Source organism: Tursiops truncatus, chromosome 10, assembly GCF_011762595.2.
Source record: "Tursiops truncatus isolate mTurTru1 chromosome 10, mTurTru1.mat.Y, whole genome shotgun sequence".
Lineage (NCBI taxonomy): Eukaryota > Metazoa > Chordata > Mammalia > Artiodactyla > Delphinidae > Tursiops > Tursiops truncatus.
Genome location: NC_047043.1, coordinates 96929452 through 96943550, shown reverse-complemented (window position 1 = coordinate 96943550; position 14099 = coordinate 96929452). Strand labels below are relative to the sequence as shown.

At 45.2% G+C, this 14099-nt stretch overlaps 1 protein-coding gene across 2 annotated transcripts in view; it reads right to left on the bottom strand.

The window, feature by feature from the left end:
• The window catches only part of HRH1 (histamine receptor H1), an 87627-nt gene that overhangs the window by 47225 nt on the left and 26303 nt on the right, over positions 1 to 14099 (bottom strand). The window contains exon 1 of one of the 2 annotated variants that reach the window (XM_073787709.1): positions 12163 to 12294. The exons of the other annotated variant lie outside the window; for it this stretch is intronic. The gene's annotated coding sequence lies outside the window, so the exon portion shown is untranslated. Of the gene's footprint in view, positions 1 to 12162; positions 12295 to 14099 lie in introns of those variants that run through there. 2 annotated transcript variants of the gene reach the window in all.

Here is a 14099-nt window from a genome sequence, read left to right as displayed (position 1 = left end):
GTCCTCCTTGCTCTGTCCCTAAGAGCTAACGCTGTGGTGTTAGAGGCTGTGCAGACAGGAGGGCAGCCTTCAGTGAGCAGTCTTGTTTCTCTAAATTAATTCTGTGGATGCAGGTTGCGACCCCACAGCATAAGCACACACTTCTGAAGATGATCTTCAAAGGGCCCGCGTACAGCAACACACAGCAGTTACAGCTGTGAAGCCACACAGAACAGAAATGACAACTAAATCGGGTCGCATTTCTTTACCTATTTTTTATGGCATCCACTGCGTGACCGCTAAAAACATCCAAACTAGCATTGAGGTCATTTTCAGATAATGTGCCTTTCCCAGACACATTATTTTGTTTTGTTCAAAACAAAATAATTCATAGAGCATCCTGTAATATGAAAGGCCTTGTGTGGACCTTTCCTGGGGGCTGATTTTAGGGAAAAGTATCTTTGCCTGTATATGCGAGAACATGTACCTGGCCCTGAGGTCTTCCAGGGTCCCAGCCTTCAGGAAGCTCACAGTGTAGAAGAGAAGCCCAACGCTGAAGAAGCAGTGAGAAATGGAAAGAAATCAAGGGAGGTTATAGGAACGTATACAAAGTGTGTCCTAACCCAGTGCTTCTGAAACTTTAATTGCACGTGAATCACTCGTGAAAATACAGATTCCCAACGAGTAGGGCTGGGGTCGAGTCTGAGATTCTGCATTTTTAACCAGCTCGCCAGTGATGCCGATGCCGCTGGTCCGTGGACCACACTTGGAGTAGCTGAATGGCTCCTGGTGATGTGGAATATAATTCCCTATGACAGCATCATATGCAGTTTCCAAAAGGGCAGCATCTCAAACCTACGACACGGGTTTGAAGTTCAGATACTCTGAAAGGCTCGGGGAGATGAGGCGATTGGGTTGAAGCCTCAGCACTGCTGTTTCTGAGGTGCACCTCCTGCACACTAGGGGAGTAAACAGACACGTCTCCATCCTGGAGGAGTGAGCAGCTGCATGGGGGTAGACACGTAAAAATCAAAGACTCAATACGTGCGTCTGTGAAATGTAAACGTGCATCTGTGACAAAGGTCATGAGTGTCTGGAATAGGGAGCGTGACCTGGCCGGGGAGGCTGCAGGCAGGGAGAGGAGAGGACAGCACAGCAAAGGCCTGGCTGAGGATCCAGGGGACCCCAGTGAGGCTGGGCAGAGGGAGTGAAGGATGAGGCTGGAGAGTCAAGCAGGGCCCGACCACGCAGGACTTCATGAAGAGTTTCGCCTTCATCTAAGAGTGCGAGGGGCCCCTGGAGTGTCTTATTGGGAAGGAAGAGTATAATCACATTTGCATTTTGAAAACATCACTCTGGCTGTAGGGAGGAGGATGGGCTGAGGGGCCAGAGGCTGTGGCTCCTTCCCTGGGAGTGCGGGAGGGATCAGGCCTGATGGAGACGGCACTGCAGTCTCTCTCTGGGCGGCACAAGACTCTAAAGCTATGGATGGCCACCTTCTGCCCCATGGATGCTGGAAGCTGGACAGTCCGTCTGTTCAGACACACAGGAGCGAATCAGACAACCAGGAAGTGACTTGGAGAGAGAGGGCTTGCAGGGAAGGACAGGGGGCTTCTGCTCCATTTCGGCCACGGCTCCAGCCCTTCCTGAGGCTCCTCTGCCAGCCTGCCCTGATTTCCTTGCGATGCCTCTGTATCCTTATGAGGAGTTCCTCGGTTGAGGCAGTTTCTGTTCCTTGCAACCCAGAGAGTCCTAGCGAACTCAGCAGCACGCCTGCGCTGAGGATTTCAAAGGTGCGAGAGCACCACACACGCTGTAGCAGCGCCCCGGGATTAGTCTCCAAACACCCCATAATTTGAGGCAAGGCCATGGTAAAGTCACTACGTTCTGAGGAATGCATGCAGATTCCTGAGCTCCGGCAGGGACACAGGCGGTCATTCCCACCCACTGCACTGAGGTGGACAGGATTTCCAGCCAACCCAGGAGTGGAGGGTGTGGGGCAGGCTGTCGAGGGACCACATGGCAGATATGCCTAAACATGGTCCCCAGCTTCGAAGGTCACCTCCAGCCCTGTCCAGCCAGCCCCGTTCAAAGCTGTTTATGGTTTCCCCTCACATTGGAGGTTTGGGTTTGATTTACAAGGGACGGAGATGCATTTGAATCTTTTCAAAAAGAACCACCACCTTGCAGGAATCTGCAGGGTCCAGGAACCACTCGCTACAGTGTTTTGCTCTTTTTGGTGACAGGCTCGGAGATTCAGGATCTGAAAGATCCCTCTTAAGAAGAAAATGTCTTGAAGAAATGTCAGACTGACCTCTGAAAGCTACCAAGGTGATGTCTGGTTAATCGGGAGATCCATTTCTTTATCTCAAACAGGGGGTACTTCTCTTGACAGGACATCTTGAGGATTAAACATGGACATCTGGGGTGTCCCAAAGTGTGCCGTGCAGATTAATGTTGGAGGGCACAGTGATTCTTTTCTTCTTTGTCTCACACAAAGAAAATTATTGTTTTAATGGTTATGCATATATTTTAAGGCATGTTGGGAAAAAAAAGCACATCAAGCCCATAATTTCATGGCTACGATTGCTCAGGATGGGGCTTAAATTAAAAAGTGAGTTGAGGATGAACAGCAAGCTCTTAGTGTTATAGCACCGGGAACTACATTCAATATCCTGTGATAAACCATAGCGGAAAAGAATAGGAAAAAGAATGCATATATGTATAACTGCGTCACTTTGCTGAACAGCAGAAATTAACACAACATTGTAAATCAACTAGACTTCAACAAAATTAAAAAATAAATGACTGGGGAATTCCATCATGTAGCTTATGAGTACAAAATGTTTGCTACCTAATTTTCTAAAATAAAAAATGTTATATACTGGCAAAAGAAAGTGAACTGACTTAGAAAGTAAGTAAACAATAGTGCGGTTAGTATACGAGGAAGGCCAAGGCTGTGAACTGTGCAGAACACTGAGATGAAGAGCAGGCAAGCATCTGCATACAGCCTGGTACAGACCAGGGGCCCCGACGCGACAGCCACCATTTCACAAGTACCTACGTCATCTCTAATCCTTACAACAAGCAGGTAGGACTTCTCATTCCTATTTTAGGGTTGATACATGGAGGCTTGGAGAAATTAGACCCCTTGTCCAAACGCACACAACTAGAAAGTGCCAAGGTTGCGATCTGAACATAGGTCTGCTTGCCTTCAGGTGCCAGATTCCCTAACTGCGCCGCATCACCCTTAACAATACATCATTCTCTCTCTCCCCTAGAAAACACAAGTGTCTTTCAGAAAAGACCCCAGATTTGGGGCCTGGCCCATTTTATCCCAACCCATACGGGTACGCTATGTATCTATTTGCATTTGTGCTTGGACAACTCCTACCAAACCAACGAACTTCAAGACTAGCTCTTTCTTCCATGTGGTTGGCCCACTGCGCTGCCCCCAGGAGGCCTGAGGTAACCAGCCTGGGTCAGCCTGGCCTTGGCGCTGCATGTGATGGCCGGGTCTCTTCTCACTATTGGGACGGGAAGAGTTCAGGTCCAAGTGAGGACCAGGGAAGCGGGCAGAGGCCTTCCGGTCTGGTCCCGTCATGCTCATCTGGGGCTCGGGTGGGTTGCCGGAGCCACAGCTGCAGAATGCCACTCTGCTCAGCGTGCTCTGGGCGCTTATATGCTCTCTTGGGACTTGCAGGGCACAAGTGGGTGTTCCTGGGCCCCTGGCTAAGTACCACCTGGAGGACACCCTTCTACCAACATCCGTAAGAGTTTCCCAAAGTCTCTTCACGAGGCACCAGAGAGACTCCTGACTTCCTCCCTACACACATTCTAGAGGCACAGGCTTCCTGCCCGACTCTCATCCAGCCACCTGGATTTGCACCATTCTCACTCCTTGAGTGGCCACTTTCCACAAAGCGGTGTGTGTTTAAATGATCATCATCATACCATTCCATGTGAGCCATTAACTTCTGTCTCAGCAAAACAACAAACTGCTACACTTCATGGACCCCTAAGGTCCCTGAGAAGTGCCAAACGATCCATCCAGCGCTGCCCGGGATCTCATCAGGGTCCCGGCTGATGCGGACCGAGCACTGTGTCCCCAGAGCCACTCTAAGGCCGTCGTACGTGTTAGCTTACTTGATTCTTCCTGAGGTACTATTGCCTTCCTAATTTTACAGATGAGTAAACTGAGTCACAGAAGGATCAAACGGCTGGGTTGTGAATGCAGAGCCATGCCCGTCACCGCTGGGCTGGTCTAGGACAGGAACTTGTCTTCTGGATTTGGAAGGATCACAGGTTTATCTGAGAGTAAAGAGATCTGGGTTGCAGTTAAACAGAGCTGTGTGACCTTGGACAATTCACTCCACCTCGCTGAGACTTCCTCATTGGTACAATGGGGACAAGACCTGCTTCGCTCACTCAGAGGGTTCCTGTGAAGTTCAAAAGGGATAACTGATGTGAGAATACTCAGATTTTGGCAAATGTGTGCATGAAGGGACGGGGACGAGTGGATGAGTCCGATGCCACTCCTGCCTTCAAGAAGCATTAGGATCTTACAGAGCAGACAAGCATCTTCCTCCGTGGGCTCCTGCCAACGCTCAGTGTGTGAGGCACAGCTGAGAGGGCTGCCAGGAGCGCGCTGTGTGATCTGAAACGGGAGACTTCCCATCTCTGGGCTTCACCCTCCTCCACGCAAAAAGTGAGGGCCTCTCACAGGAGGTCCCTTCCTGTTCTAATGTTTTTACAACTTTGGCTTTGTTTCTGGGTTAAAATACTTATGAAACAGCAAACAGCTTATATTTGGAATTCTTCTTGCTGGTGGAAGCAAACAGCAGGGATGCATCTGACAGATATTAATGGCTTCTACACATGCAACACATAAACAACGTTTAAAATGGCATTTCTGTCTCCAAAACACCAGTGTTCTGATTGGGGATCTTGAACCTCGATGTTCCTCCTCATGGAAAACTAAGGACTTCCCCTTCGTCCCACTCCCCCAGCCTCCAACCTTCGCCTGCAGAATACATTTTCTTGTTTAAGGTCTCTTGAACTTGAAACTAGTTTACGAGGAAACAGCAACCTTGAAGTCAGACAGACCTGAGGCTGAATCCTGATTCTGCAACTTACTAGCTGCATGACACTGGGCAAGACTCCCTGAACTGCGCCTCATCTGAGAAATGGAGATGATAATAGCTCTCACAGGGCTGCAGTGAGGATTAAATGAAATAAAACAAGTTACGTTCTTGGGCATACAGTAGGCATTCAATAAACGGTAGCCCTTATTACTGAGAGTAGGGACTGTATTAGTCAGCCTAGGCTAGGTTATGCTGCAGAAACAAATTCACACCCAAATCTCAGAGGTATAACAAAGCAAATGGCCCGTCCTGGTCAGCAGGGCATTCTGCTCCACGTGGTGACTCAGGAAGCCAGGATGAAGAGGATGAAGCTTCATCATCTGAAACACTGTTGATCAACACCACAGCGGAAGTGAGTGCCGGAGGGTCTCCAACAGCCAGTTAAGTGCTGTGGACTTGACTGGTTTGAACTAGTTACTGGCCCTGATTGGCTGCCAGGGGCTGGGAGATGTTGGGGAGTGCATGGAGTATTAGATGAGCGTTACTCTTTATGTGATATGGAGCCAAATTTTGTTCACCTTTGGTTCTCCCACAGTGCTTAGCACAGTGCCAGGCTTATTAGAGAAATGAAGGCACAAGTCAAAAAGAAGCCTTCTCTGATGATGTAATAATTTTCTAGCCAAAAGAATTTTCTCTCTTTTTTCCTCCCCTTTAATCAGATGCTTATTCTCATCCTGCAGTTTATCACTGAAACAAGTATTTCAGAAGTTTTATAAATAATGTTCATTTTGAGGAAGTTTGCCAATGCCCTTCGAATTAAGGCAAAACCCCAGGTCATGTCTAGGCCATGAGTTTACACTTGGAAGAGGAAAAAAGAGAAGAGCAGATGGGACTGCCAAGGATAAGATGACAAGAAGTTTGCATTTCTTAACAATACTTCCAGCCCTTCTCATGACCCTTGAGTGACATGGGGGTGGGTGGGTGGTTCATGGCACGGAAATCAGAGCAAGGAGGCAGTATGGCTTGCCCATGAGTCCCAGATGAGTCAAGGGTAGACCAGTGTCCCTTCCATACTTTCCCCTTCTTCCCAAACCCTTGCATTCTGCAAAGTCTTCCTTCCTGCCCTACATTCATTGAAACTATTGTGGGTCATGACACACGGATACATCTACCCAAGAGAATTCCTGAGAGTGGCTGCTGATCACCCCCTTACCCTGGGTGGAGAAAGTGGAGCTCAGGAAAGATCCTTTTCCACGGAAGGAATGGCCTGTCACCATGTCCTCTTCTGGGCTCAGAGATGTACTCTGGTCCTGGCTCTGCCACCACGTCACTGGGTCACCTTGGACAACACACCACTCTTCTCTGGGCATCCCTTTACTCACCTGTAAACTCATTTAACAAGCACGCAGAGCAGCCTAAGAGGAGGGCTAGGAACGTGCAGGTAACTAAGCCGTGAACCTGACCTCCAAGCAGAGGAGTAGGGCGAGCAGGGGTCACGAGGACTTCCTATGCCAGCAGGCTAGGCGTGGACAACAGGGTTGGTGGAGGCCAGTGAATGGGGGAGGGCTGTGGACAGCTCGAGTGCCTGCTGCAGTCAAATGGGCCAGCTGCCTCTCAGCTCCGGCCCCACTTGCCAAGTGGGAATGTGGGCCCGGTATTGGCAGATCTCTTGATTGTTTTCAAGAGAAGCAGGAAAGACAAAATTATCCATGAAATGTGAGCAGACCAACCCAATCAGCTTCGTCTATTGTCTGGCTGAAGCCCGTGGCCCTAGCATTTGCAACTCCTAATGGCTGTCAGTCAGAGGACTTCATGAGATTATGATTACACAATCCTATTTGATCTGATAATCTCATTAGTCTTCATATGATCAGGCTTTTAAAAAATATGCATTGTTTTACTCTAATAGGAAAAGAATTACTACGGAAAATTGAAAAAAGGTATAAAAAGAAAATTAAAATACTCTTAATTGTTCCTAATCCCATTCCCCCAAAGTTAACATTTTGATGTATATTTTGGTGCGTTTCTTGCCAGCCTTTTCTCTATGCATAAATTATATAAATAACATTCTATGTGTGTATATGTTTATGCGTGTGTGTATACAGGTATATACAAGGTTACATAAGTAAAATGTATAACGTGAATCTCTTCTAAAATTAGGAGAACAGTATTTTGACTGTTTGGCTCTGCATCCTCATGACACTGTGGCATTACGGATTCTTCAAAAACATGATCTTTAACAGCTCCATAAAAATTCCATAACACAGATTTACCGTAATTTATACCTATAACTTACATCTCAACATTTGAAGGTGTTTCTAATTTTTTACTATATAAATAGAATTGCAGTGCACATTCTTATATATAAATATTTGTGCATATATCTGGTTATTTCTTTAGGTAAATTTCCACAAGTGGAATTACAGGGTCTAAAGGTATGAACGCTTTTAAGGTCGTTGATATGTATATACTCCATTGCTCTTCATAAAACCTATAGTACCTTCATGCTTTCACTGTATTCTCACTGACACTGGATACTGTCATTTTCAAATCTGAATGTTAATTTGATGCAATTAAACAAGTGATATTTCATAGGTATCCTAATTTTATCAATGAAGTTAGATATTTTCCCTCCAAATGTTTTCCGGCCATTTATATCTCTTTTCTGACTTGTCCTGAGGCCCCTTTAAAAAACCATTTTCTATATTATATGCAGGAAACCTTTGTATCACATATTTTTATAATAGGAAAACTGAGATGAAATCTACATGTCCAGCGACAGGGAAATATTAAATCAGTAAAGGCACAAGTAGTTGATGGGCTATTATGTAGTTGTTACAATTTGAGGATACAGAAGCATTGTGGGAAAACACTCATGACATGTTAAATGGAAAAGAGCAGCTATAAAACTAAATGAGTACCATGTCCCATGTTAACAACCAGATAAAAATAACAGTTACAGTAGGGGCTGTATTTAAGGGTTGGGATTTCTGAAGACATTCTTTTTTTCCTTTTATGTTTCAAAATGTTTTGCAATTCTGTTATATAACCTTTGTAGTTAAGAGAAAAAATACTTGAAAGACACATTTTCAGTTGACTTTCCAAATGCACCTTCCTAGTTTCTTAGGATTCCCCTGTATCCATTTAAAAACATCTATGTTTGTGTCACAGAAGATTAAAAACTTTTGATTTACTGAAATCTGTTAGCACTTTAATCAGCAGAGAAAAAGATAGCTTTGTTATCAGTAACAAGCAGGGCTCACAGTAATGACCTTGAGGTTGGGTTATTCCAGGCCTTTGGGTCCCCTCCATCCTCACCTTACTCTGAGGTTGGGGAAGAAGGCAGTTCTGAAATTGCAGAGACCTGAGGGGCCTCCAGTAAATAGGGGGCGGGGGGAGAGGAGTTGGGCAGCTCCTGTTGAAAACGAGGAAGCCTTCCAGACCTGCAGGGTCAGGAATCACCCACATTAGACCCAGATGGGCCCACTTTACAGATGATAAAATTGAAGCCCATAGGGGAAGAATTTCAGGACAAGCAGACCAAGCCTGCGGGATGCCCAGAAAAACCTTAAACAACAACAACATCATCATTATTACTACTAATGTTCCAGCATCAGACACCTTTCAAACCATGTTCTTTTTTTTTTTTCTTATTGGAGTGTAATTGCTTTACAATGTTGTGTTAGTTTCTGCTGTACAACAAAGTGAATCAGCTATATGTGTATATATATATCCCCTCCGTCTTGGACCTCCCTGCCACATATCCCCCTCCCACCCATCTAGGTCATCACAGAGCATCTAGCTGAGCTCTCTGTGCTATACCTCAGGTTCCCACTAGCTATCTATTTAACACATGGTAGTGTATTTATGTCAAACCTAATCTCCCAATTCAGCCCACCCTCCCCTTCCCCCTCTGCGTCCACACGTCTGTTCTCTACGTCTGCATCTCTATTCCTGCTCTGCTAATTATTAGAGAAATGCAAATCAACACTACCGTGAGGTATCACCTCACACCGGTCAGAATGGCCATCATCAAATGATCTACAAACAGTAAATGCTGGAGAGGGTGTGGAGAAAAGGGAACCCTCTTGCACTGTTGGTGGGAATGTAAATTGATACAGTCACTATGGAGAACAGCACGGAGGCTCCTTAAAAAACCAAAAATAGAACTACCATATGACCCAGCCATCCCACTACTGGGCATATACCCTGAGAAAACCATAATTCAAAAAGACACATGCACCCCAATGTTAATTGCAGCACTACTTACAAGAGCCAGGACGTGGAAGCAACATAAATGTCCATGGACAGATGAATGGATAAAGAAGATGTGGTGTGTGTATATATATATGTGTGTATATATACACACAGATATTAAATACCTCTTATGTGTCAGGTGTTTGTGTGTTGTTTTGTTATTTATTTATTTGGACATGTGATAACTAAATTTATGAACAGGGTTAGAAAAAAATGATACTAAGAAAATAGAGTTAAGAAACAAGCCCTATCCCCCAGCCACTCAGATCTTATTCCCAGAGCATCTGTCACTAGCATCCTATGTGCCCTTCCAGGGCCAGGCTAAGTGCACACACGCATATGCATCGTATGCTCTTCGCTTCCTCCTTCCTCCCTTTCTTTCTTTTCTCCTCTCTTACTCATGCCTTCCTTTCTTTTAAACAAATGGTCCTGGGGAAGCATTCTATATCAGTTTATATGGGCTGGCTTCATTCTTTTCCATAGATGCACAGTAAGCCATATATGGATAGATGACCATTTATTTAGCCAGTGCCCTAGAAGTGGCTATTTATGGCTGTTTCCAAGCTTTTGTCACTTCAGACTCTCCTCATACAATCAGCACTTCACACATGTGCAAGTTTGTCTGTAGAATGGACTTCTAGAAGTGGAATTGCTGGGTCAAAGGATTTGTGCATTTAAAAATTTGTAAGATCCAAAGTAATCTCCACAGAGGCTGTAGTATTTGTGCAGCATTTGAAATTTATGAGGGTGTCTGTTTCTGCACAACCTTGACAACAGGATGTCTTGTCTAACTTTAAAATTTCTGCCAATCTGATATAATTATACCTCATTGTAGTTTAATTTACACTTATAATAAGGGAAGTTGAATATCATTTCACATGCTTAAATGCCATTTGTATTTCCTTTTCTGTTCTCTTTCTTTCACCACTTTTTTCCTGTGAGGTTAGATCTTTTTTTTATTATTGATTGGTAGGGACTCTTTATATATTAAGAAAATTAGCTCAGGTCTGGGATATCTGTTTGTCACTATTTTTTCCAAGTAACTCATTTGTCTTTTGACTTTGCTTATAGTATTGTTATGAAGACATTTAAAATATTTAGGTATTAGAATTTACCAAAAATTTGGTATATTGTTGATTATACATTATACTTAGGAAGGCCTTCCCCACTTTGAGATTATTTTCAAAATCTCTTATTTCTTCAGGTAGTTGTATTTAAGCTTTTAAAAAAATGTACATGATCCATCTGGAGTTAATTCTGGTGAAAGGAGTGAGTTGCATCCAGGTGGTTCTCCAATTGTTCCAACACCCTTTATTGAGTAATCTATCTTTTCTCCAGAGATTTTCCATGTCACCTTACTATTTCTGGACTCTCTTCTGTTCTGTGTAACTGTCTGCCTATTTATTCTAGAGCCACTTTTATACATGATCACATTAAACCAAAGCACCCTAGTGGGGTAGGTGAGGCCAGAACCAGGTCTCCCAGCCTGTGCTACTTCACCTCCCATAACTGGGTGGTCTCCTAACTCTAGGGTGGGTTAGGGAAAGTCAGAGAGGTCCCAGATCCTGATCCTCCAAAGCAGGGAGAGAAACAAGCATAACACACAGCCTTTCCCTCCCCTTCACTCGCTCAGAGGCAGTGAGTGGCCTCTGCCAGCTCCGAGCTGGACTCCAGCTTTCTCGAGAGTGAAGTGGTTTGCCCTTGGGTAAGTCAGCTCCTCTCGTAGAGCCTCAGTTTCCCAACTGCAAAACGGTAATAGTAATAATAACACTGATGTCACGTTTCGAGGATGCAATCATCTGATGCTGGACAAAGATGCCACAGTAAAAAGCCCCAGCTAGGATGACAGAGGACACTGCACCATGGCAGAGCCGCTCCCCCTCCTTCTGAGGCAAACAACGCCCATCACTTGGGCTACGATTTAGCAGGGACTGAGCTATGCAGCTTTCTGACAGCCGGTTCATCAGTCTAAAGGTCTGGCTGTCCACACCCCAAGGACACAGGACTTGCAAGGCCAGGACCTCCAAAGAGAGGGGGGCGGAATCAACTCTGACCTCAGAGCCACTGAGGTGTAAAGGGCTCAGCGTAGGGCCCCATCCTGCTTGGCAGGGGCCCAGGAACCCTTGAAGAGCCCTGCAAGGTGGGCAGGAAAGGAAGGGAAGCTGGGCAGAGTGGGAACGCTGGGAAGGTGGTTGGAGGTTGAGTCTTCCACACAACATCCAAGAGCCAGCGGTGCTGTTCCCCAGAACCGTCACCTGCTTCTTTTTGGAACTTCCACCCGCCCTCACCAAGTGCTGTGAGCCCAGGGAAAAGCAGGCCCAGAACCCAGAAGTCATGTGAACAACATCTCTCGGAGCACCCACATTCCAGAACAGGAACAACACAGCCCCCAGGCCACCTGCTCCCACACATACCAGCACCACACCTCGGGTTTAAGCACCATTGCACTGTTTGCCTATATCAGCTGAGCTCCTCCGAGAGGGAGGGATTAATATTATTCCCATTTTCCAGATGAGCAAACTGAGACTCAGATGGAGCACATGAGCGGCCCAAAGTCAAAACGACAGCAAGTGGCAAAGTTAGAAATCAGGTCTTTTCAGCCTGAAAGCCTGACCACGATACGCTCCGAACAGGGGCTGCAGTGGACTGCTGAGTCATCTGTTCAACAAACATTCATTGAGCACCAACTTTATATTTGGCAACGGAATAGGTGCTGGGTGTACAGAGGCAGATAAGACACAATTCTTGTTCCAAAGGACCAAATACAATAGCTATTCTATGATGTCAAGTCTAATGGGTATACAAAGGGCTGTGGGAGGTCAGGGAAGAAGTGATTACCTACTTTGAATCAGGGCAGGCTTCCCAGAGGAGGCAACTTGTAGGACGGAACTTGAATCATGCTTCCATTGTCAATGGTGAGCAGGAGTTTTATTCCTCAGTGGCTGAAAATGGAGGTTCCTGGGCTCCAGTGCTATGTTCCAGGCTCCTGCCCTCTCTGGCGGACCTTAGAATTTCCAGGGAAGCTCGTTAGAAATACCCATTTCTAGGCCTCTCCTCAGACCTTCTGAATCCAAATTGCAGCCCTAGCATCCAAGCACTTGCATTTTTTTCACAGCCCCCTCCTTTTTTAAATTTAATTTATTTATTTTTTATACAACAGGTTCTTATTAGTTATCTATCTTATACATATTAGCATATATATGTCAATCCCAATATCCCAATTCATCCCACCACCACCATGACTCCCCCGCCCTGCTTTCCCCCCTTGGTGTCCATACATCTGGTCTCTACATCTGTGTCTCTATTTCTGCCTTGCAAACCGGTTCATCTGTATAGCTGATTCACTTTGTTATAAAGCAGAAACTAGCACACCATTGTAAAGCAATTATACTCCAATAAAGGTGTTAAAAACAAACAAAAAAACTAAAAATAGAATTACCATATGACACAGCAATCCCACTACTGGGCATATACCCAGAAAAAAACATAATTCAAAAAGACATGTGCACCCCCATGTTCACTGCAGTACTATTTACGATAGCCAGGTCATGGAAGCAACCTAAATACCCACTGACAGATGAATGGATAAAGAAGATGTGGTACATACATTCAATGGAATATTACTCAGCCAAAAAAAAGAACGAAATTGGGTCATTTGTAGAGGTGTGGATAGACCTAGAGCCCCCTAGTTTTTTATTGAAGGATGTGTATTTGGGACCTGCCATCCAATGGGCAGCTATCGGCAGGTTTTTTTTTTTCTTTTATGAATATCATTCATTTTAAGAAAAACTCTAAACACCATGGAAAAATAAAGCCAGAAGCCCCAGGGACAAAGCCCGCACCCAGTTAGCCTGTCATAATGAGTGATTCTCTCTCTCCCTTGTGCTTGGAAATCATTATCTGAGCACCTTAGCAAAGTGCTTCCTCCCCTCCTACTGTTAATGCCTGACATGGTGAGAGAGGCTTTTCTCCCATGCCTGCCTGAGAGAAAGGGAGCCTCCTTTCAAGACACGAGGGAGGGAGGGCAGGTTGTGTTTCACTGGCAGTTTTTAAGAAAGGGAGCAAAACATTCAGTGGTAAAGAGCATGGAGCCAGACCGCTTGTGTTCAGATTCTGCCTCTATTACTTCTGAGCTGTGCAATTTCAGACAAGTGACTTAACCTCTCTGTTTCAGGTTCTTCATCTGTAAAATGGGAGTAACAGTAATATCTATCTTATAGGTTGTGTGAAGATTAACTGAGTTAATATATGTAAAGGACTTAGAATAGTGCCAATCAGATATAGTAAATTTTATATAACTATTTGCTTTCATTATATTAACATGTCAGTTGGAGGTGGAAAGTCCGGGGCTGACCACAGGTAAGACTTAATCAGCAGAAGGCAACTCTGACCAACTGTTATCATTCACCAAGTGCTGCCTGAGAACCAGCTATGATGGTTTACAGTGCTGGGCACTGGTGATACAGAAGAGGAAGAAACAGAGCACCCGCCCCAAGAGACCCCACCTCCACCCCCAGTGAGGAAGCAGATTTGCCTGACTTCTAGAAGGAGAGGCCCAATGGATCTTTGCCCCCAAACTCAGCACAATCTAGGCTGGGGTTGGCCTTGGAGATGGTTAAACTTCTGGCCTCCCCAGGTCATCCCTTTATAAAGGTGGGACTCAGCTAGGCCTGGATGCATTTGAAAGTATCAAGTAAGGAGATCTAAGAAGTGATAAAAGCATTCTCTTTTTCCTCAGGTTTCCTCTGTGGTTATTAGAAAGTTTATGATATAACCACA